Below are 26086 nucleotides of genomic sequence, written 5' to 3'. Positions count from 1 at the left end.
GCAGAAAGACATCTTGACAAAATAAAAGGGATAACTAATAGAAATTCACAGCACTAGCTGCACAGCTGAACTTGGGTGCTTCAAGAATAAATAAAAAAAAAAATTTAAAAGTCACATTCATAGGAAGGTGTCAACATTTCTTTCCTTCCATGTTTCCAGCAAACAACATGAATATTTAAGTTTAGGTGGAAGCCAGCTTTTTTCCCCCCACACTAAGCTGCAACTTCCCTTCAATATCTAACTGTGCTTGCCATCATGGCTTCCCCCCCACGCCAAAACGACATTTGCCAAGGGTTCCCTTGAACAGTTTGTGTAGGCTGCTGTTCTCAATGGGCTCTATTTAACAAAGAATGGAAGAAACCCTTCTTAAACGTCATTGCCCTACAGTCTAAACTAAGAGGTCCTAAGAGGTTTGAGTACATTTGCCCTCTCCTGTCCCATCTATGAAACAAACGTCGAGTTCTTCTTGAATCTAGGATTTGCCTTAGAAATTACATCTCCCTTTACCAAAAAATCAAATTTCTCAGCAAGACCCTGCTACCAAACGTTATTCTATCAGATCACACTAGTCCTGGCAAACAGAGAAACTGAAAGAACATTTTTAGCTGTTGTGATCTAGTATATAAATAAGTCTGTCTAAGAATATATCAATAAAAACATCTTTAAAAAAAATTCGAATTGGTACCTTCTCTTTGAGCAGCTGATGTTTCAACCCACAGATCCCCAAACAAGACTCAAATGTGAATCCATTGTGCTTCCAAAATAAAGATGAGACAAACTGGCGTAGTTATGGGAAAGCTTATGAAAATTTCACATGCGTTCCCTTCTTCCGACATCTTCTCGGGTGGCACAGATCAACATCTTTGAGAGAAGAGACTTAGCTGAAAAGCTAGACTGGTAGTGCCTTCCCTCTTTTGTTTTAAATCATGTGCTTTGTTCATCAGGGAGGGAAAGGGTTTCAATCCATAGACATGTAATTGTTTTGCTTGCACATACTCTTATTTTGCAATTTCTAGATGCATTCAAGCATTCCTACTCTGTCTTACCAAGGATTTGCATTCAGTGTGGGGAAGAAGGTTCTCAGAGCACTGAATAGTTTAGATTAATCAGCTCATGATTTCTCTATGCTTACTGATTCTTTGAAATTAAATTATTTGCTCACTTGCTAACTAAAAGTAGGAAAATTGTTTCTGGAGAACAGAAAGTTTGCCAAAAGGATGCTGTTGGAAACTATTAAAGAATTGAACTTGAATTTACTAAAACACTTCAGTAAAAATTTACTAAACACTTTCAGAATAGAAAAGTAATAGGAAAAGGGGAAGGACTCAGCTCCTACCAACACGAAGGTGGTGACAGTCACCATAAACCCCAGTCTTAGATGTTATAATTTGGTCATTAAACTGCTTCCTCCAGATTAAGGAAACAAAGCTCAATTCCAGCCTCCATTTGTGGTGGTATTTTTTTTTTCCCCCCTCCTACTTTTCATTTTGTCCAAGGCACTTCCCTCCTCCTTTGGCCACCACAAGCGCAGGGTGTAGGTGTGGGTGCTGCCAGTTTCCATCCCACCTGCGGGAAACAGCCTCTGCTTGAGGCGTTGCATGTTGTGAGGGAGTCCTACAGACCAACAACCCACAACCGTATCTACAGCTCTACTCCCAGCCGAAATGATCGATCAATTCAGGGTCAGCAGAAAAGGCTGAGCACGTACAAGCTCACCAGGTATTTTTGCGCAGCGGTTAGAGCCCCATCCCAGGATGGAGGGGCTCAGCTCGGCACAAGAGGCAGAGCTACTTGAATGAGCATCCACAACACCTGGCTGAACAGCTCTTGCTGCTAAAACACCGTGGGTAAGGATTTGTCCTTTCACCACTTGCTAACTTTAGTATTCTTGATCCTTTATTAATACTTTTTAATCTGCCCAAAACAAAGCACTTTTTTTTTTTTTAATCTGCTGTATGGAAGGATTATGTGAAATCAATGGGTTTTTTTCTTCCAAGTCATTTAAAGGAAAAAGATGATCTAAATTAGCTTGGTCCTAAAACTGATCTTGAAGTATTCCATCTGTTTTGAGATGAAAATCTATACATGAGCAGCAAGCTCCAACCCCTGTGCTCACTGGCATGTATTACAATCAATGGTGCTGCACATGTACACAAGGTGCTGCTCGTAACCCCAGACCTTATTTCAAACCAGCCCAATTCAGACAGTTATCAAGTGAATTCCATCCTATCACTCTTTACTGATAAATTTTGTGCTTAAGGTCCTGATCTTGCAAAAAAAACACATACACACATACACCCCGATAATTTTTTAAATGCAGATACTAGATACAAGTGTCTGCATTAAGCAGCCCTAGATCCAAAGCCTAAGCATGGGAAACAAAAACAGAAAACCCAGGGGGAGCAAAACAGAGCACAGAAGGTGAGAAATAAAGATGAGAGTACCTGGTCCATGAAGATGCCCACTGAAGTGAAGAAGATGCTACAGAGAAAAAGTAGAAGTCTTAGGCAACTCTTAACACAAGACCAGATATTTCTGTCCTGCTAATTTGACAGACTCGGAGCCCCTGGGAAACTTCAGACTGAACTCTGTATCAGCATTTTTCTTGCTCTAACTTGTTTATAACCAAAAGCAATGCATGATTGGTGTGCATAATTAGTCATGGTCACAGCAAAATAGTCCCATAGATACATCAAGATTGAGTACATGTGTATGAACTGATTAAAAACAGCCACTGTAATACCTCCACCTTAGGCTGCATGTAACCAATTATCTTTTTTGTAAATATCACTGTTTTAAGCTGTATTTTTTTCCTAATTGTTTTCATTTTGTGTGTATTTGTCAAGCCATAAGTGATAAAAATGTAATGGTAGCTGCTCATTAATCCTAAAGAATGGGACACATCATACAGTCTGGCATCACTTAAAGCACTAATTAAGAGAAAGACTGTGTGAATATACCACGTGCTTTTCTCTCTGGCACCTTGCTGAAAAACTATTCAGCTATTTTCTCCTAACCCACCCAATGCTCGTGTTGAACTTTTCATAGCCACTGGGCCAGACAGTCTGTCAATGCAAATTGATGCAGCACCCATGAAGCTCTGCCAGCGTGCACCAGCAGAGGATGCAGCCTTTTGCTCTTCCTCCGACTGTCATCCAGAAGAAGTTGTCACTCATTCACTGGGGCCAGAGAGGGTTAGTTTTTTTTTTTAATAACTCCAGAGAAAGGAAATTTAATGATTCACCAGAATAACCATTCCAGCTGGTAAAAGTTCACATCACATATTTATGCCTGGAAGGGTGACAGCAAGGAAACCTTTATGTGTGCATTTCTTACCCTCATTACACCAGCCACAGTCAGAAGTAAACAGTGGCATTTAAAATTTAAGACTGTTATGAGAATTTATGGTGTCCATTAATGAGGTTAACTTTTATATCACTACAGCTGCCATCCTGATTTTATCTATATACATGGAAAGAGAGCGTGCAGTGCTACCAGTCAGGTATGTGGACTCAAACCTCTTCAAACCTGCTGGTAAACCTGGCTTTTCTGCTAGTATTTCTATTAATTTCTCAATTACAGCCAGTTTATACAGAACAACTGCCTGACCTTCATCTGTCCCAGTAAAACTGTCACATGCACTCCAAGATTTAAAACCTCTTCCATTTTGACTATGCCATTTGATATACAATTGTTGTTTATGGCTCATATCAAATCTCTTCCAGAGACAAAACTATGCCCTTCCAGATACAACTGTGTTCAAGCCACCTGTACTCGCATTTGAAAACCTTGATCCCACCACCATGAATGCAGCTCACCTCAATACTAGATGCCATAAATATTTTGTAGCCAAAATCCGAACGCAGCCAATGCTCCCTATAGCAGAGAAGGCCTGATAAACAACCCACACCAGACTGGTTTTAAACGATTGCCATGCAGAGATCCTTAGGCTGTCTCATTAGTAAGTCACAGGTTATTATATTCCCAAATTATGGTGGCCTCAAGTTTGCAGCAAAAGCTGAATCTCAAAGATGATGATTGTGTCATAAAAGTGATCAATGAAAATTAGTATTGGACCATGAGAATTGCATCTCTCAATGGCTCAAGTGTTTTAAATTCTGTTTGGTTAACAGGCAATATCACATTGCTATAAATGCATAATAGAAATGCATTTCCAATCGGACCCTTATCACTGAGGCTTTAAATCTTTGTGACACTTATTTGACATTGAGCCTGATAAGTAGGACAATCACTGAGGTGGGTTTGGTGCAGTCCTGCACTTCATTTGAAGTCACTGCCAATGACACAAGAAAACTTCAGACCCAGTTTGCTGTTGCTTCCTTCCTGCACATCTGTGTTGAATTGTTTAATCCCAACAAAGGTTTTCCCAATTCACAGCTCAAACACAATTTTCTTATCCATCAAGTTCATGATTATGGCATACTGTATATGACAGCCATTGTTTTAACCTATACTTTATTTCAAGAATGTCACAAGCAAGCACTCACTTGGAAAAAAATGCAAGCAAGTTTTTGTCTCTCAATACATAGATTTTGTGAACTTCCTCTCAAATATTATCTTAAGAACTTTTTTTCCAGTCAGAAAGCTACTTGTTCCTACCTAGAGCACATTGCTCTAGAAGCTGTAAAATAACACATGCTCCTACAAGGAACGTTTAAATTTTCATGTTATCCAGGAAACCTGGGATTTAACATTTAAAGATCAGAATCACCATTATGTGAATAGCTAGTGTAAAGTTAACAAACACATTTCTTACTCAAGTCCTGTTTTGGGGACTTTAAAGCACCATGTAAGTTTTGCCATACAGCAAAGACATATAAGCAGAAAAGAAAAATTGTTCCTGAGCCCTATATTCACTTACGATATATATTTCATCTACCCCCTACCTTTCATCTGTTTGGGTTTCCTAATGAGCTTGCTAAAATAGCAGTATCTGGTGCATGTATCATTCCCAGCATAATGGATCCCTATTTTGACAGGACTCATGCAATCTAAGTAATGGATGCGTTTCATAATCATCCTCGTCACAATTAGATAAAACTGTACTCCAGGAGGCTTTCACTTAGCAGGTGCGGTACGCTCTGGGAAAGCATTTCAGAAGCAATCACAACAGCTCTTGTGGTACAGGTCCATTTGTCAACTTGAATTCTTGAAATTAAAAGACATCACTTTCAGGACAAGATGCTGAATCTTAGCTCCTGTCAATAGGATTCCTGCCATCAAAGCTTTCAAGCAAATCAACACCCCAATTGATTTCAGTGACATGGGCCACAGCCTTCAGGTTACGCCTGTTCCTGGGACCCTTCCTGGCACAAATACCAGAGAAATATATGCATATACTGATGAGAAACTGGAACAGATGCTGAGCACCAGTTTTTCCATGGATACTTAATTATTACTAAGTTTAAAAAAAAATACAAAATTATTTTATCCCTTTGATATTTGCTTGTCAAAAATCCACTTTTCAGAACTGTCCCTGTAAAAAAAGAAGCTGTTTTCTCCAGACATGTTAAAAAACTGCTATTACATCCATGGAGTGTCCACTAACAATAATCCCCAAGCTAATGCACCTGGAGTAGTAATAGTGACTCTAATGTCCACATGTCCAGAAAGCACACTAGCTAGTTTGCTGATATAGGAATATCTTGATTGAGCCACTACATTTTCCAATTTCACACAATATTGACATATTGTATGTCATAAGACCACTGGTGCAGTTCTTTGCTCTTCAGATTTGTTACGATGGGATCATTCTGTTGAACTGTAGGCTACTGCCACGTTGTGCTGGCTACTGAGATTCCCTGAAGACAGCCCAAAAACGCATACAGAAAGTCTGCCTTGAGAAAGAGAGCCAAGTTCTGCCTTAATTTACAACGGCACCAGCAAGTACTGAGGTACCAGAGGGAATGCAGGGAAAGGGATAATTGAGCCCTTGAGTCTTTTTACCTTTGAATGCTCCAAGGTCATTGGCTCCATCCCTTTTCTCTGCCCCATCCATCATTGCTAGTTTATAATGATTATCAGCAATTAAGCCTGTCATGACATTACATTGTAATATATGCTACACATGCCGAGTATTTTGAGCTCCAAGCCTCAATTTCCTACTTAAATCTTAAAAATTAAACTGAAAAAAACTCAAACTCAATATTACAGGGACTTAACTAATCTTTTTTTCTTGGTCATTACAAGGAAGCACATCTCAAAAACTTTCATTTAACTTTTTATGTTAACTGGTTTTCATTCAACTTTGGGGGGGGGGAGCTTTGGAGAATTCAGTTCACTAGGGAAATGCTTCAGAGTCTGTTAACTGGAAATAACAAGAAACAGAGTCCCCAGTAACTCTTTGACAGAAGCATTGACCATGCCCATCCTTCCTAGATCATGTGTGACCTACCAGCCTCAGCCATTCTCCTTTCCAGACAACTAATCTTGTACTGCCTTAAGTATCCTTGATATCACGCAGTAGATGAACTTATTTCACTGGATGGCACCCAGCCCCTCTGGAACCTTTTTGGGGTGCAAGGGCATGACAGAGGCGGCCTTCTGACCACATCTGGGTGGGATTGTCCAAGTGATCTTCAGCCCTTTGGTGGGGAGCATTTCCAGAGAGCCAGCTGTCACTGCAACAGGAGTCAACCCAGCTCTGGAGGCCATGACGCAGAGGCAATGGCTTAGCTGCTCCATAACCCTTCTCAGAGTGTTCAGAAAACAAAAAGCAATTCTGTTGTCCTCCGGCTTCTTGTCAGCACTTCGCAGTGAGGTGTGACTGCGCTGAAGCACTCTTCACTTACACCTTGTGCTTCACACAAGTCAAGCCAGGTCCTTTTGTCAAGTCTGTGCAGGAACTGACTTCTTCCCATCTCCCACAAACAGGTTTCTTGGCCACCTACCAGAGTAAGCAATTGTACTGTAATACCAGCCTTAACATTGAAGCAGGTTTAAACAGCAAGGTTGATGCTAAGCTTTGGCCTTCTCCCACTCCTTAGATTTACAAAGGTAATATATACAAATACAGAAAAGATTAGTGAAGAAAACAGCGTAGAAACCTTAGTGTCTGCAGGGGCTGGGTGATTTAAAATCATGCTCAGAGCTGAACAGACCTTCAAAGGCAATCTCAAGATCAGGTGCAGTTTTCTTTCAGTTCTATCATCACAGGGCTGAGTCCAGGTATCAGGCAACCACTGTCAGTCAGCAAGGGAAAAGCAAGCCATCCTCTAAAAGGAGCTTTCAGGGCTACACACGGAGCTGTACAGCAGTAAGCAGGGATAGGCAGTCCCTGGTAGCACTGTCTTGGCAACCTGACGTCCTGGGAATAGGAAGATGCTTCTACTGAAGGGGTACGTTCAGTTCTCATTTGCTCCAAGCAAAGGATCTCCTACAATAGTCTTCCTAGTTCTTTGTCTGAGGCTGGTAATGCCTCTGCTTACTCATCACGCCGCTGCTCTTTATCTTCTATCTTGCTTAGCAATTTGAATTACTCAGTGGCAGCTAATCTGTTCATTCCTTGTTTTGCTCTGGGCTCAATCACACGTTACTCATACTAACTGTTGCTTATCTCAATTATAGGCTAGTCAGCCTACAGACCCAATCTTATTGAGGAGAGGGGAAAAAAAAAAAAAAAGAACTTCTACCAAAAAAGAAAAAGAAATTGCTGATGAAGTCTATGGAGAACACATTAGAAAACAGCCAGGAAAAAAGGGGGGGTTGTAGAAAAAGGTTTTGACAAGGTTTCACACTTTTATAAAAATAATGCTATAAACTTCTATTGGTGCAAAATGCTATGACATCTGTGATATCTATGGAATTTACACAACAGGTAAGATACATCTCATGTAATTTCATATGACCTGTAGCTGTACATACAATTTGGCTGCTGTTCCTCACTCTTCGAGTTCAAAGATAGACACATGCAAAGGGTGATTCATCTGACTTAAACATCTGCTGGAAGAGGAGATTAATCACTCTTTGAAGGCAAATGTTTCACTCCATTGGCTATAAATAAGTCCAAGGTGACTAGCCTACACAGAGAGACTAAAAAACTCACCTAAGACAGGGTTGGTGAATTCCACTCCATCAAAGGATTTGGCCCTATTCAGAGACGTTGAGTCAAGAAGTCCAGGGCTGAGCTAAGGATTCTCTTGCCAGCATTCAATGGAAAGCTAATTAGGAACATCTAAAATGTATCTATCCAGCTGAGGTACCAGGATACTCACAGCAAATGTGCACATCCACATAACTGCATTTCACCTTGTCTCCTTCCCCTTCCACGAAAACCACACAGGGGAGAGAAATTATTGTGCCTGTTCCCCAGGGCAGGCCCTGGGAGACCTGGTTTCATCATTTCGAACTACTTTTAGCAAGAAAAAGACCCAAAATACTTATCAAGTTTTAGACAGTCTTTTACAGTAATGTTGTCAATTTGACCTACTCACAAAATATTGACAATCTTTCCCCCCCCCCCCAAAAATGCTTTTAACAAAAAGTGAATGTGATTCTTTCTGTATGTATATGATCCAAAATTGTTGCAAGAACCATTGGACCATCAACTCCAAAGGGACCATCATGATGCTTTTCAGAGCGTATTTCTGCGTAGCAATGTGAAATCAGGCTTGCTCAAAGTCCTCGAACTTCTGCATTGACTGTCTGCACAGCTGACTCGACAGCATTCAGCCCTTCTTTAGTTTGCGTGTACAACCTCCACTTTGCACTTAACGAGGCCCAGACCCAAGGAAGATGTCACTACCCTTTGCTAGCATACATCTGAAGTCTCTAGAAAGGTATGTCTGTTACTAACTGGGGCCTCAGCCATGATAAACCAGCCCAAGCCAACCCAGCAAGCAAGAATGGGTTGATGCTGAGGTGTTTGAGGGACTCTGTAGTTTCAGCAAGCTCCAGAGCCAGAGGAAAGGCTAATTCCCACTGCAGGCTTGCAAAGCAGCCAAGGTTGCTCTTGGGCATGTACTCAAAGTGCTGTTCAATGAGCACTATAGGTACCTCCTAAGAAAAATGATACATCCTCCATATCTATTGAAGTGACAATAGATACCGTAAATCTCAGTTTGCATGTTGTTTGCCAAAACCAATTCCATTTCACAGGGCTCAGCCACGACTGACCTGAGTTTAAGTTACCGCATAGGTACTGAGCTGGGGTGATTTTCCTCATAAGGAGCATTAACCAATGCAACAGGAAAAATAACACTGTTGAGCTTATTCTGCACTGACAGACAATTAAGTGGTATTTTCATTTTGCTGCAAAGTAAGAACACGCATATAGGCTGCTACCATACCTCAAATGATATTTGGTAGCAGGTTCACTATGCTAACAATATTTTGCCTGAGCCTTCAGTGCACTGCATCCTCCATAAAAGTGGTAGGGCTGCCTTTTCCCTACAGACCATCACAAAATCAGCAATACACCTTGCTTTTGAGAAGCCATTGGCCTGCTGAAGAAGGCACTTCAGCCTTCCTCAAGAAAAAAAAGATGCCCTATCCTGTCACCCCCCACTAAAAGCTTGGCTGCTAAATTACCACTTGCTATAAAGTGGAGACTGGGTCAGAACATCTACCCATAGATCAGCCATGGCCCTTTACTTCCTGCAGAATTCACTCAAGATCTACTGGGGTCCACACAGAAGATGCCACTTGGGTGCCTACATTTTCAACCATCTCCCAAGCTTGTGTCTCTCTGGTTTAAAATTACCATTCTTATACTGCTAATCATCATATATGTTTCATGAAGTTCACATGGGATCACTGAGGTTGGAAGGGACATCTTGGAATCACCTTGTCCAAGCCCCTGCTCAAGCATTTCCCCCTGCCTGAAGTTTTTCCATGGCCTGCTTAGAACAGAGAGCTCAGCCTAAAGTCATACACAGATTCCCACCCAGGGAGATGCGGAGGATGAGAAGTGAGAAGCACCGTCGCACTCAAACAAGGTTATTTACAGTACACAACAGGAGGCAGGGGCATGAACTCTCCAGAAATGTTGAAATATAGATCTGACTCTGGGCATTGTAGTGCCTCACCAACAGTGCACTCAATCAAAATCAAATAAGAAAGATTTCACACCACTGCTGCCACTGTTGCTTCTATTTTAGAGTGGCATTACTACCTGGCCTGGAGCCTACAAGAAAAATCTCTCTGCTGTGAGCTCTCAGGTAGCAAAGAGTTAAGAAGATAATCTCCAAAAACTAAAAAGCTTTCCTGAAATGGAAAACCGGTGGGGCTTGCAAGGCCAGTAGCCATACTTTCAAAGTGGAAAGTCAGATAGCAAAAGCACTGAATCCAAGGCAAACACTACCCTATTCCCAAAGGGAATCCCCATCACTTGGCTGGCTGCACTGACATGGGATGGCCCCTGAAACCTCTCGCTGTCCAGATGTGACACTTTGCTCATCACATGCTAAGGGATGTCCGTCACCAGCTGTGGGGCAGTTGCTGGTGATGACTGTTGGATCATGGGTTATCCCAAGGAGTGACCCACGGCAGAGATAAGAGGCAGAGCTGAAACCAAAGGAAGGTGAAAGCTTTGGCTGTGTAAGAGAAACACCTTCCAAAACCAGTCCTGCTAGAGCACTGGCATTATGGATTTTGCCAAAGTCGCCTCTTGGTGCAGACCCATGGGTCCCCGGCAGTAACTCCTGTGCCAGGTGACATTTCCAACTGCTCTTGGGATTAACATTACTCTTTCCAGCACACGTAGCAGGAAAACACACAAACCCTCATCTCCAGCCCTCTGGGTCGCAGGGAGGAATTACTTAAAACAGTCCTTATCTTCTGGGACTGCTCTATTACCAACAAAAATTTGTCTTTCAGCAAACTGCACTTTTCATCCAAGATACTCTTCTAGAAAGGGTACAACAGCATTAGGATGAAGGTGCTAAGATTGTATGCAATGGTTAGTATGTCCTGTAAAATGAAGAATATGTGCAGAAAAAGGAACTGAACTTCCTTAAAAGCTTTGCCAGCTGAAGGATGAATTAGGCAAGATTCTTAAGAGCTCATGGCTGGCTTTGAACACGTTGTCTCAAGAGAGGACAGGGTAAAGTCGAGCAGGATGTCCCACTGCTGGGCAACACTGACATCTCCTTTCTGAGTTAGGAAAGGGCGAGAGGAGGTTTCTTTGACCCCATGGGGCTGTGTTAGCCAGGGAACCAGGCACACAAACACAGGTCTGTGGCCAGTAGCCAGGAGTTTGCTTACGCACAGCCGGCTCAAAGCCAAGACTTAGGCGTTCAGGTCCCTTTGTTCCATACGTGTTGTCACATGCCTCTTGCCCAACCTGCCACAACCCATGGCAATTGAGATAATGTAAGCCATGCACTTTAGAAGTATGGCTATCTCCTATTACACCAGGATTCAGTCAAAGTCAGAAAAAAAAAAAATCCAATAGACTCCTTTCTTCAGAGAAAGATCTTACTGGTCTCTTTTCTTGCCCACCACAGACTTTCCCATTCAGCAATAAAAGCCTGCTAAATCCCAAGCATCATTCTGTAGTAGTAACAAAACCAAAACTGTCCCATAACCAAGTTTTGTTATGGAGGACCTTTGTGATCCTCCAAGCAAAATGAAGACCTGGTCATGGTCTGAGCTTCTGCATACTCAGAGTTAAAGATCATGAGATACCTTCTTCCCCGTCCTCCCTTCGCACCAGAATAAACACAGAGAAAGCCATTTTAACATATTGCATTAAATACTTTACAGTACTGAACACCTCCTACACCATCTGGCTGAAGGACCACTGAGCACATAAACACAAGATTAACAGAGTTTCCTTTGTTGTTTTCCAGGCCACAAGAAAAACAGCCTTTAAGCTAGTTATTATCCCACGTCTTATACACAGCTCAAACAAATACAAGCAGCATTTAAGGCCCTGCACTTCAGCTAGTACGCGTCCCTAGATCAGCTTGCAAAGAAGTGGACTTCAGAGCAGCTTTACTTTCACATTTGTCCTCACTTCACCACCACATACGCAGGAACGAAAGATGCATCTGCTGTCTCCAACTCACACTAGGAAATTCAGGTTCTTTGTTTTATACAACACATTTTTGCCAAACAGGGCTGGTTATGCTGTTGAGTCATATATCAACATAAGGGTGGCCTTTTGATCAGAGTTCACACAAATACATCATTAAAGATCTAGTGATCAGCAGGCTGTGTTTCTGATGATGTATTAATGTAATACATCATCAGGATGCAATTTGGGAATGATGAATTAGTGGGATATGCCGTCAGAGCTCCGATGTCGTAGGGACACATTACTCTCCAGCAGGCTTTGGCAAGTCCAAAAGTATGACAAATAATGTTTTAAAAGATTTTCTTTAAAAACATATGAGATGTGTGCCAGTGAGAGCAAATGGCACTTAGAGTCAATAATATACCTGAGGATCCTGCATGCCTTTTGTTCCATATTAAGCACCAGCATCTCTCAGCTCTGTTCTAATATGAGGCTGATGAGAGATTGAGATAATTTGATCTGCTTCTGTTAATACCCAACCTGGCCTTGCCATTGGAGCTGCTGAGCATGGACTTGGTTGCAAACCTCAAAAGGCAGCTTTGCTTCCCAACCATCACCTCTCCATAGAGCTCAGCTAATAATGAATCTCTGGGATGACTTAGCATTTTTACGTTATTACTCATTTTTATTTCAGTGATTAAGTCCTCTCAGTGCTATGTGGCAGCAGCCCTGGGCTGTTATCCTTTAACACGCCAGCACCGGGAAGGAAGGCAGCACCATCCCACCAGCTTCTTACAGCTGTACTGCCAGATGCTGACTGGGTCCAAAATGGGAAATGTGGAACAACAGGTGGATGCCTGATGTTATAACATACTTTTGGCCCAGATCTAAGTGGCAGGTATCAGGAAATCTGTTCCTGCTAGGACGATGCACAAATCTTCCAGACTCCTGAGCTGCCACTAATCACCCAAGCTATGGGGAGTTATCCAATGGGACCCAGCTCTCAATCGGGCTGTCCAGAGCCTCACTAGAGCAGTAAGAAGAGCCAACCAGAGGAGATGCTAGCAGCAGGGCAGAGGGATTTTTATTATCAGAGTTGTTACTCGAGTCAGTCCCATGGAATGCTTTTCTGTAGCCAAGGGGGCAATCTCCTGTCTGAGACCAAGATCGGCCACACCATCAGGCAACAAGATGCAATCAGTCCCCGGGAGGCAGACTCATCCCCACAGGGCTGACATAGACCACCAAGAGACCAGGGAAGACCCCATAATCTCAGGACTCCCATAAGATGGGGAAATCAAGCAACCTGACCAGTCCTGGGATTCTCTCATATGATTGGGAGCCCGTTTGGGGTCCAGATTGATGGGCGTGATCAGCCATGGCCATATTATGTTAGTACCCCAAATACTACCAAGATTTAGGTTAAAAAAAAAATCAGGGAAAAGTTGAAAATGCTGGAAGTGTTCTGATAAAATATTTTATGTTAAAAAAATGATTTAAAATTAGTTTTAAAAAAGGACAGGTACTAAACCTTCATGACAGAGAAAGCTGAGCTTCCTCTCCACCCCACCCACCCCAAATCTTGTTCCAGGTCTCCCAGCACTGAAACTGTTTCCATCTGCATCCCTGAGAGCTATCATAAACAGGAAAGAAATCCTTGCCCAAACTTTTGATGACCAATTCTCTATTTGATGCTGCCCACCAGAAATCAGGGGAGCTACAAAGATTTTCTCCACCCTTCATTTCAGTTTGATGCCAGTGTCCCATCACACATATGGATATAACACAAGCTATGGAGGCACTCACAGCATTCCAGCTTAACATACCACCTCTCAAGCACTTCATTTAACTACTATTGAAGAGAAATTAGAGTGAAACAATTTTAATTTTAAAGACTCAGGTTACTTACATAGCATTTCTGTCTTAAGCCCATGCCAAGCTCAGCCTCGTTAATTGCTTATTTGGTCATTATTATTAGAGCTGATAATCGTAATCACATATTAAATGAGTTGACAAAGAGTGCGTATCATATTATAAGCCTGCCAAGAGTGAGCTTGTTTTCTTCATTTTGAGCCATCCTTCCATGTGAAACTGGAGTCAATTTCTAAGTTTTGATTTTTCATAATAGTTTAACATTTATGTTGCTCAATGACTTAATACACAGGCAGAGGAGAGGGAATGTTGCCTGTACCACAAAGCAGCTTTCCTAATGAATCTCTTATTGTCATGTAGGACAGGCTGGCACTTGTGAGCACAACATTCATGTCTCTGTAATTAAGTTCCTTCTCCAATGGAACAAAGGAAAACACCCATTTTTACAGCTGAGTATGGCTATAATTAGAGATCATCACTACAAGACTGCATGCAAAATACTGTCTGATGCTCTAGCTGCATCTATGGAAAAAAAAGGAGATGTTCCTCTATACGTTGCAATTAGGGTGACCATGCATTCTTTAGGAATTAGGAAGTCATAAGGAATCAAGTAGAGACACTAATCTCTAATGCAGAGCAGCTCACCAGAAGGAGAGCGTAAGGAGCCAATTAAATGAGCAGGAGACACTTATTCTTCCAGTTCAAGTCAATATATCCTCATCTTTGTTAATGGAAAGTACTTTAGTTTGAAATCCAGGAATGCAGCAGTCAGCACCACTGTCTTCTTATCAAGTCGGACTAAAATTAGCAGCTTAATAGCGCACAGCCGCTAGTGGAAGTGGACTAGTATAATTTATTGTCCACTCTGCTCTCTCAGTATGCTTCTCCAATGATGGCAGTGCAGCTCAGTCCTTTCTAGCCAGTGCCAGTTCATTTCAGTATTGAAAGAACTGAAATTGTTGATGGCATCATACAGTCAATGCCATCGACAGGGTACAGATATACTCGGGGAGTGCTACGCCTAATTAACTTACCACCACGTGATCTACTTTTTCTTTTTGTTTCTCTTCAAAGCTTGCGACCTAGACTTTGCTTCTTAAAGCTAGATCTACCTCCAGCTCTGTTGGGGTTTTACCACACGCCTTCTGAGCCAATTTCTTTGCAAAACAGAAGATGCAGAGATGCGCAAGAAACTTTTCCCAAAGCTTTTGGGGGCAGACAGCCCTTGAGCAGCTCTGGGACCAGCATGGGCAGTGCAAGAGCCACTGTCACATACCCAGGACAAAGACAGAACTGTTCAGCCTGGGAAGAGCACCTGCCTAAAGCACATCATCCAATTTCAATGGTCAGCAGCATTTCTGCAGAGCACTGCAAAATGCACCAGCTGTGCTGCTGGGTGCGAACACAGCTGGGTCCAGTGACATGCCCAGCTGTGGTCCAGCCAGCCCTGCCATCAGCCTCCTCCCTTGGAGACAGATCTGACCCTCAGATGCATTGCTGGGCAGAAAGTTCTGCTGAAGCCTTTTTCTAGCAGAAAATGCTTTTTCTACAAAGACAGAATCAGTCCAGTGTTAACTGCATTTTGCTCTACAAAGGACAAACCCAAAATATCACTTTCAAAAGAATTAGTTTCCCATCTTCTGATTTCTCATTTTCAAGTGACATATATAAAATAAACATTTCATAATAAGACATTTGAAAAATGAATCAGTGATAAAAGACATACTATAAAACAAATATTTTTCACTGATAAATTGTTACTCTTCCAGTTCTGTAAACTCTTCCAGTTTTAGTTTTCCATTTTAGCTTCTATTGACAAAGCAGCCAAATTTCAAAATTCCCGCTCCCCTCCAGAAACCTTTCACAAAGCTGAACCTCTGCTCTCTGCACAGCTTCAGTCTGGGACTCTAATAATCAAAAATTATTAATCCTCATGAATCAGCCATGTAAAACTGGTAGAAACCCTTATAGCCACAGCTGTGTCTTGGGTTTGGCATGAAACACCCACACCTCAGATGACTCCGGTACAATCCAGATATTTGTTTAGTGATGACTCTTGACGGGTTAGATCAACATCTGCAAAGGTGAGACAGGGTGGGAGAAAGCATCTGGAAGACAGCAGAATTATCTACAAACCCAAAGCAGTCACAAAACACCAAATTATCCCATCCTTCCTCCAAAACGTATTCAAAGCGATAGTGCCGAGGCACAAGGAAGCTGAAGCCATTTTGCTGAGCCTGAGAGCTACTCAGCTTATTAAATATGCAACGTACAATAAAGAAATATAGCCCCCATACATCAAATCACAGCCAGATACAGCACGCAACTATTTCAAAAGAGTATCTGATACAAGATTAAGGGTCCGCTTTAGAAAGTGATGAGTGCTCTTGTTTCATAGGATTGAAGAGTACTTGTGAAGAGAGCACGCTGTGAGCATAGGAGGATGTCATGTATAATAGAGCAGCCTGCTGCTGATGGTGATCTGCTGAATTACCAGACCTTTGATGTGGGAAGAAAACAAAAAACAAAAAAAAAAGAAAAGAAAAAAGAGCACTTCAAATCTCCCACAAAATACTGAAGCCTTCATAAAGAAAGCATCCATTTGAGAAGCACAGCTGATAAAACACTGGGGTTTTGTGCAGCAAGGTTGTTATCATACACAAAATAAAGATTCACACAAATACCCATCATGGAGTGGGTGGAGTGGAGGGAAAGTAGTTACAGCTGATCTCGAAAGAGGATTTGAGTAAGCTGCTGACTCTGGCTAGGAAATATCTCCAAGGCCAAGTGATTTTATAATCTCACACTTATAGACTCAAACCTTATCCAGCCAAACAAGAAGGTAATCTCAAGCACAGGGAAAGCCACGTGATAAGGATATTTCTGGAGCCATACCTGTCAGAAACAGGAATTAGTACGAGAGACGTGTGCTTCAAATCTCAGACCAAGAAAAGCTATTTTCCCACCCTCTCCCAGGTACACTGACACAGACTCGCCTCTGCAACCCAGCTGTACAAAAAATACTTAATTCAACCAATTTCTGAGGTGAAGACCCACAGACAGCATTCGCTCCATCACCTATGCTGGTTTAGGGTTGTGGTGACCAAGCTGTGCTCTGCCCTTTGCTCTGTCACAGAAGAGTTTTGCTTGGTTTTTTGTAAGCAAATACCTTCCCTGCAGACCTAACTACAGAACATTTTGTGTAGATTCCTCTAAACTTCCCTCCACCCTTTGCTATCACCATCTCTCTAATGTGCCTTCCTCTCGTTATCCAGTAGTATATCCAGTGTTAGCCCAGCAAAACAATCCAGCCACAGTAGATGCCTCTCTGTGAATCATCAATCCATCTCCACAATTCAGCATCACCCAGGACTGGCCAGCATCCTTCCTGGATGGCCCAGTGAGTCCCACCTGAGGGGAACACATTTGCCCTTAGCCACAGGAGCTGGAGTCAGTCTGACAAACAATACAAAAAAAAAAATCTACTCTTCAGAAGTGCAACTCGGCAAGAAATGTTACTGACAGCCATCTTTTGTTCTTGCTGTTCTGTATAATGCATTTTCCACTGAAACTGAGGGATTGGTTTTGAGAATATTTTACATGGGATTGCATTAAACCAGAAATCAAGCCCTGGTATCTTTATTCTGGCAACAAGGAAATTTTGGGGGCTGCTAATGATGTTCAAACACTCTGCCTAGGTCTTCCCAACTGTAAGTAGGAACAGTAAAACTGATCACAGAATCAACCCAGGTTATGATTGTCTTTCTGGGCTGGAAGCACACATTGCCAGCTCATATCCAATTTTTCATCCATCAGTATCCCCAAGTCCTTCTCTGCAGGGCTGCTCTCAATCCATTCATCCCCCAGTCTGTACTGATACTGGTAACTGCCCTGACCCATGTGCAGGACCTTGCACTTGGCCTCGTTGAACTTCATGAGGTTCGCACAGGCCCACTTCTCCAGCCTGCGAAGGTCCCTCTGGATGGCATCCCTTCCCTCCAGCATGTTGACCGCACCACATGGCTTGGTGTCATCCGCAGCCTTGCACTACATCCAACTATGTCAGTAATAAAGATATTGAACAGTACCTGTCCCAATATGGACCCGTGAGGGACATCACTTGATACTGATCTCCATTTGGAGACCGAGACATTGACTGCAACCCTTTGGATGCAGTTATCAAGATAATTCCTTATCCATCAAATAGTCCATCCCTATCTGTCAAGTCTCAATTTCTCAGGACAATGACTCAGGTTTGCCGATTCCCAGGTCAGGATTAAGGTGAAACACCACCAGGGATCCTTTAACTCACAAAACTCAATTTTTATTCACTCATAACAAGAATTGGCATGCTCACCACAAAAACTGGCATGAAACTATGTCAGTAAACTGTGTAACATGTGCTAACAATACATCACCAAATATATACTACAGGCCTTGCTTCTTTGGGGATCAGTTCAGGGAAGACAATAAGATCCCTCCTGTTGGGTCAGGAGGTTCAGAGCAGACCCCCTTGCTTTCTAGACTCCTTCTCAGAGAGGAGCCACGGGGCAGCTGGATCTGCTCCTAGTCCCAGACTTGGTCAACGGTTTACGTCTAAAGGAACAAGGTGTACAAATTATGTGGAAAAGAGAGAGAGAAAAGAGAAAGATGTCACCAGTCCTGGGTCCAGCATTGGTCCAGTCAGCCAAGGGGTCCGGTTCTGGTGGGCTTGCACATCTGGGGCTTCAGTTTGTGTCCCTTCATCACCCTTGTCCTTCCTTCAGGTGGGCATTAGGCTAATTAGGCATCATGAGTGGTTTGTGAGCCTTTGGGCTTGGGGCTCATTTGGGGAGTAACTTCCCCCTCCCTGCATGGTGAGCTGTCCTGCTCAGCATATCAGAACAGAGTTATCAGAACAGGGAGCTGTGCACCCTCCTGCACCCACCCACCCCTGTTGCTGATGTCCTGTGCTGATGGGCTTCTTTTCACCTGGGGTTCCTTGCTAGGCTGAGTTCCTTGTCATGCAGAGTTAGTCGTTAAGCAAAACTTGCCCCACCACAATGTTTGAGACATTAACTCTTTTAGTCTCTCACAATATCTCCAATTTTAGCAACAAGAATGTTGTGTGGGGACATGTCAAAGGCCTTACAGAAGTCAAAATAGATGACATCAGTTGCTCTTCCTTTATCCACCAACACAGTCACTCTATTGTAGTAAGCCACCAGATTTACCAGATTACCATGTAAAGCCATGTTGGCTGTCTCTAATCACCTCCCTGTCATCCATATGCCTTGCTTGATGTCCTTTATCAAGAGCTTTGGGACTGTCAAGATGAAAAGAAATAAAGGGGGACGAGGCAGGAATCATCACTAACAAAAACAAAACACAGAAAATGTTCATAGATGGTCAAGGTATGGGCTCTGGTGGCAAAAGAAGTGCTGAAAATGAGCAGTACTTCCCAGTAAAAGGGGAGCTCCCATCATACGAGGGAGCTTTGGTTTTGGGCAATTCCCAAAATCTTAAAAGCTATAGTTAAAGAGATACAGAAAGTTCACATAAGAATTGAAAATCTAACTTTATCTTGTCCTCAGATAAACAGCAATGTTGAGAAAATTGCTGAGATATGTCTGGCCAGAAATTCTATGTTCTTATTCAAGTCTGTTACTGTAGCCCTCCATTACAAGAGGACATAAAATACATACACTAGAAAATAGATCCTCTTGAATGTGCATATCAAATCTTTTTTCACAAGATAAGGCATATTCAACATTTGTCCATGTTTAACATGTACATTGATAGCTTGTACTTCCACTTGAAGCAACACTTAAAAAGAAGCCTTCAGACAACTTGCAAAAACAAGTTTAAGCAATCCTCAATAAAGAAGCTATTGCAATATATAGCCACAACACATCATGATCCCTAGACTAATGCATTTAAGGAAATATAATAAATAAAATTATTAAAACAATCAGACTCTGATCTGTGTTTAAAGCTCTGAAATTACACAACAGCTCAAGGAAAACATGGCTTGGCAACCACAATTAAAACATGGTTATGGATGAGGCCTTTTGTCCTTTCTGCAAGGACAGAGCAACACCCAAAGTCCCGGGTTTGCACCAGCCCATGCGGCGCAGAGGTACCACCAAGTGATGTAGGGTTTAACGCCTGCATCCCACTTTTATCAGCACAGCATCAAACAGCTCTGCACAGAGCCCACAGACACCTACAGCAGCACTTCAGGACCACCGCAGCTTTGAATCAGGCACCTGGAACATCTCTTTATAAGGAATCCCAAAATTAAAAGTGGGTTTATCAGAATATTAGTGAGGATAGGTAACGCTTAAAGCAAAGAAGCACTAAGCAACTGGCTTAACCACAACAGAAATGCAAAGGGTTTATAAGTGCATGTTTTCCTACCGTACGTCTCTGTAGGGGAGATTCTTGCTTGTAGGTTTGGTTCCCAGCACCTTCTGTAGCTTCCCAAGATGCAGCAAAACCTGTACAGATACCGCTTGCTCCAGAAAGATGCCTCATTTCCCACTCCTGGCAGCCACCAGGCTCAGATAACCTACCCTGGTGAGGAAGCACACCCACGCAGCTAGCACCGAGTCCTCAGGCCCCTCAACGATGCAAAGCAGGACAGCTGGGGAAACCCATACCTGCACCTCATACAGAGCATACCAAAGCCACAACAAGCTCCTACCGGATAGGAAAGGCCTGAAACCAATTTATACTTTCCCAGAGGGCTGATTCAGGGCCATTATGCACCTGTGTTTTAAGCACAAAAGCCGTTTAGGACGTTTTCCCTGGTAACACCAAATACATGTCCATATGGGCATATTCAGGTGGGTGCTATTTCATATCCTTTGCTCGCAATCATCTATAGCTATCAAGAAACTGGAGTAATAGCACTTCTGTTTCTTTTTTGGTCTTTTTATCACAAGAATATATATTTTTCCCATGTGTCCTTTTCTCTGTGCGGTGTGCCAGGTAAAAGAATATGAATTAATAATCAAAAAAAAAGGCATATCAGCTTCTAAAGCGAGCAGCCCGCGCTTTGAGTCTGCTCAGGACATGGCACATAACTGGTTTATTCCACAAGCTTATTCACCATCATTTTCTCTCCTTACAGGCTGCTCTTTCCTTACTGAAGTGCTAAACATGATTTTTGCACTTTGATGATGCACTTTTCCCTGCTTTCACATGCTTAATTCCCTGTTATACCCAAAGACAGTCTCAGAGGAGAGAAAATGGTGAAGAAGTGTAAGTAGTTCAACCCAAAAAAGCATTATTCCTGGATTTATTGCTTCTCAAGTGAGAAAGCTGGTAATGATACTGAAAGCTCTCTGCACCTTATGGCCCCTTCACTCTTACCAGCCACGTCCTCATATATTATTTTGCTAGGTTTACATTACACAATTCAGCATACGAGCAACTCTGTTGTTGTAAACGCATCAAGCATCAAAATACAGAAATCATCATCAGTGGAAAATTGTGTCACTCTCTCCCTGTTCTTGACTTTCTTCCCTAATATTTAATAATAACTAATGAAATATAGATATTGGCTCAATAGCAACTGGCAGTATCCAACAAGTTGCCTCCTTTAAATTTGCTAAACTACAAACCTTGTGCAGATTATTGTTCTATTTTTATTATTTTGTCCTGTCTGAGATTTTTTTCTGTCCTTTCAATGGTGTGTTTAAGAATAACCTTTGGTATTTTAGACAAAATACAGAGAGTGTCATAGAATCACAGAATCATATAACAGTCTGGGTTGGAAGGGACCTTTAAAGGCCATCTCATCCAACCCCCTGCAATGAGCAGGGACATCTTCAACTAGACCAGGTTGCTCAGAGCCCTGTCCAACCTGACCTTGAATGTTTCCAGGGATGGAGCATCGACCACCTCTCTGGGCAACATGTGCCAGTTTCACCACCCTCAGCCTAAAAAATTTCTTCTTTATGTCTAGTCTGAATCTACCCTCTTTTAGTTTAAAACCATTACCCCTTGTCCTATCGCTACATGCCCTACTGTCTGTCCCCATCTTTCTTAGAAGTCCCCTTTAAGTACTGGAAGGCTGCAAATAAGGTCTCCCGGGAGCCTTCTCTTCTCCAGGCTGAACAACCCCAACTCTCTCAGCCTGTCTTCCTAGCAGAGGTGTTCCATCTCTCTGATCATTTTCGTGGCCCTCCTATGGACCCGCTCCAACAGGTCCATGTCTTTCCTCTGCTGAGGACCCCAGAGCTGAACGCAGTACTGCAGGGGGGGTCTCAGCAGAGTGGAGCAGAGGGGGAGAATCTTGACCTGCTGGTCACGTTTCCTTTGATGCAGCCCAGGATATGGTTGACCTTCTGGGCTGCAAGCACACGTTGCTAGGTCACGTCCAGCTTTTCATCCACCAGTACACCCAAGTCCTTCTCCTCAGGGCTGTTCTCAATCCCTTCACCCCCCAGCTTGTATTGATACCAGGGGTTGCCCTGACCCAGGTGCAGGAACTTGCACTTGGCCTTGTTGAACCTCATGAAGTTCACATGGGTCCACTTCTTGAGCTTGTCCAGGTCCCTCTGGATGGCATCCCATCCCTCAGGTATGTCAACCACACTACTCATCTTGGTGTTGTCTGCAAACTTGCTGAGGGTGCACTTAATCCCACTGTCTATGTCATTGATGAAGATATTAAAGAGTACTGGTCCCAATACGGACCCCTGAGGGACACCACTCCTCACTGATCTCCATCTGGACATTGAGCCATTGACCACTACCCTCTGGACGTGACCATCCAACTGATTCCTCACCCACCGAACAGTCCATCTGTCAAATCCATTTCTCTCCAATTTAGGGAGAAGGATGTTGTGGAGGACTGTGTCAAAGGTGTTACAGAAGTCCAGATAGACGACACCTGTGGCTCTTCCCCTGTCCACTGGTGTAGTCACTCCATCATAGAAGGCCACTAGGTTGGTCAGGCGGGACTTGCCCTTGGTGAAGCCATGCTGGCTGTCTCAAATCACCTCCCTGTCCTTCATGTGCCTCAGCAGAGTTTCTAGGAGGATTTGTTCCATGATCTTCCCAGGCACGGCGGTGAGGTTGACAGGTTGGTAGTTCCCGGAGTCCTCCTTTCTACCCTTTTTAAAAATGGGTGCAATGTTTCCCTTTTTCCAGTCACCGGAGACTTCACCTGACTGCCATGACTTTTCAAATATCATGGAGAGTGGCTTGACACCTACATCAGCTAATTCCCTCAGCACTCATCATCTCATACATCTCATCAGGTCCCATAGACTTAGGTATGTTCAGGTTCCTCAGGTGGTCATGAACCTGATCTTCTCTTACAGTGGGAGCGACTGCTCCCCTAGTCCTGTCCTGCAGTCCATCCACTCGAGAGGTGTGGGAAGAAAGGTTGCCAGTGAAGACTGAGCCAATAATGAACTTTTAACACTCACCAACTCTCTGGTGCAAATATGTCAGTACTTACCCATACTGAGAAAAGGGGATCATTCCAGTATCTTACATTTATATAGTTAACGTGTCCAACTTTATAAAAAAAAGACAGAGTCCTCTCGATGTTCCTGACAATGGCAGGAAGATGCACAGCTAACTTAGGCATAAAAACCTGGAGGTGGGTCTAATTAAAGCAAAAAGGAAACTGCATTTTTTTTATTATCATCTAGCTGGGGGTTTTTTTCCTAGCCTTGACAACACCAATTGCAACAATCCAGCATACTTCTCCTTAAAACTAGACTGATGCTCAAACAGTGTTAAAAAAAGGAGTGCAAATATCTAGGAACACTGGATTAGGGACAAGTAGGCTGAGTACAATTTAAAGTAACTCTCTGTGCTTTGGATGCTTTGAGAAAACTCAAAAGCATGCACTGCGTTCAGCAATATCCATTTCAACCCTTGGAGACTGACTTCACCATGTGATGAAAGAGTCACTGGAACTGCTGTTTTCTCCATCATTACATGGTCATAAATGTATCAGGAAAGAGTCAAAATTCTTAAATTCTTTCCATTTCACAAACTTTGCAAACAGACTTATTTATTGGGGGGGGGGGGATATTCTTTTTTTAAAAGAAAAAGCACACAAACAACAAATCTATTGGAGAAATACAAAAAGAACAATTTCTGATAGACATTTCAATAAAATCTTGTGAGCAATTCACAAAAGAAAATATTCCTTAAATAGTAGCTTGATTGTAATTAGAAGAGTCTGACATTTTTCCAAATTTCCTCCTCGAGAGACTGAGGCTAAAATATTCTGATTGCTAGATGGAGGGAAATGCAATCTTAGACAGGGGCTTTGACTGTAGACCTTACGTCCATTCTTCCACGTTGCTGCTTCGTCAGTAAAATCTGATAAAGGATGAACTGAGAAGGACAAGTGGTGTACGAGGATGTGGTCGTGGTCGCACCATGCCATGGCCTTTCCTGGGATCCTCCCTAATGACTTCGGAAGTGACAATGGCACTGGGTGCACAAACCAGGGAAAGTCTCCCTCCGAATGGGGCTCACAAAGAGCAATGGAGCTGCAGGTGAGGGAAGATGAGCTCCTTGGGTGCCCACATGCAGAAACGGGCAAAGCCGCCAACTTGGGGCAGCAAAACAGCCTTCACCTTGCTGGCCGGTTTGCACCCACACCCAGTTAGAGAGCAGGACTGGATTCAAGGGGACAGATCTGTCCTACCCTCAAGTCCTCCGGTGGGTTATTTGTGCTCAGGACCCCTTAAGTCACTTTTGATCTGCCTCCTGCCTGCAAGGAAAGGGTTTGGACTTACCTCTGCCCAGCCCCGACCTCTTCACCTTCTTCCTTAGCACCACTTGGGTATGCGGCACAACACCCTCACCCCAGAGCAGCCCTCCAAAAGCACTGGGGCTACCATCTGTTATCACTTGGAGGTAATGAGATTTCTTCCTGAAAGAAGAAAATGACTCGTCAGCTCGGACCTGACAATATCTGTTTAGCTCCAGAGTGAATATAAGTCACTTCAGTGATATCAGCAAGAATGTCATTTTCTGACAATGCACACTAAGAACAATCATTTCAATTACTGAAGGAAAGGCTGCTGCCACCTAAAAGCAGATGTCAATCTGCCCAAGTACAAATTGGCTTTCTTTGACACAATAATTATGACTGGCTCAATAATGCATCAACACAGGCTAGCAAATGACGCGTTGAGCACAGGTCAGCGCTGCCCTGCTCGGGATCATCCGGCTTAGAAAACCTCGAGTGATTTATGTTGTCATTGCACACAGTGCTTCGGTAAGGGGCAGATTTACGTAGCAGCTTTGAAGGTTTGAACTACCTGTGTCGACAGAGCAGGCACCGTGGCAGGACGGTTTGGGTTGCGTTTGCTCTGGGACTGGCCCCCTGGACCTGGAGCTGCCTTGGGCAGGGCACTACCAGACGATGCTGGGACGTGACCCGCTGCTGAAACACTTGCAGTGTAAGGATGGGATTGATTTTGTGATACCTTAGACATTTAAAGGTAGACTTTTAAACTAAACCGGTTGTCTCAGCTTCTTCCATGGTCAACAGTGTGAGATACACACCTCAGAAGACAACTACATCTATCTGAGATGCCTGAGATCCACAAGAAAATATCGATGTAGTTTGGCTTGAGTATGACTGATTTAACACCATTTTGTGCTACAGACTCCATTTTGCGTAAATGAGGTCACGTGCTGCAGTCTCTTTCTCTTACACTCCCTTTTAATCAGCAACACGTAGAAAGGTAGATTAAATTAGACCCTTGATTACTGTGGATAGGATACTGTAAACAAATAGGTACAAAACAATGCCAAACGCTGCTGTGATAGGTATGCTGCCAAACAAAAGACAAGGAGCTCAGGATGTAGAATTTTATCAGAGGAGAAGTTAAACAAGAGTAAATATAAACCAGCTTTGTTTGGATCCCTACACAACAAAAACATTTACATGTGGTCAGTTAGACGTTAAAGATATTGCAGTTTGGAAGCAAAAACCCAATAAAATGAGAAGCTGAGCACAAGCAAGAAAAACCATCCTGTGCATTGCAGGAATGCCCGTTGCCTTGAAACTGGAAGCCTGGCCAAGAGGTCAGGGACAAGGAGCTGCTTATGCTGTATGTGAATTTGATTTAATCCAGCTGTAAACCAGTATGCCCCATATAAGCAACATGATCCGGGTTCCTAGTAATGTTTTTTGTATATGCATCCACAGTTGTTGGTACAACAGTAAGCTGGAAGGAACCACCTTTGCACATGTCTTTTCACCACCTC

Source organism: Harpia harpyja, chromosome 3 (assembly GCF_026419915.1).
Source record: "Harpia harpyja isolate bHarHar1 chromosome 3, bHarHar1 primary haplotype, whole genome shotgun sequence".
Taxonomy (NCBI): domain Eukaryota; kingdom Metazoa; phylum Chordata; class Aves; order Accipitriformes; family Accipitridae; genus Harpia; species Harpia harpyja.
The sequence above is the reverse complement of the archived record's forward strand: the minus strand, read 5'-3'. Positions refer to the sequence as shown.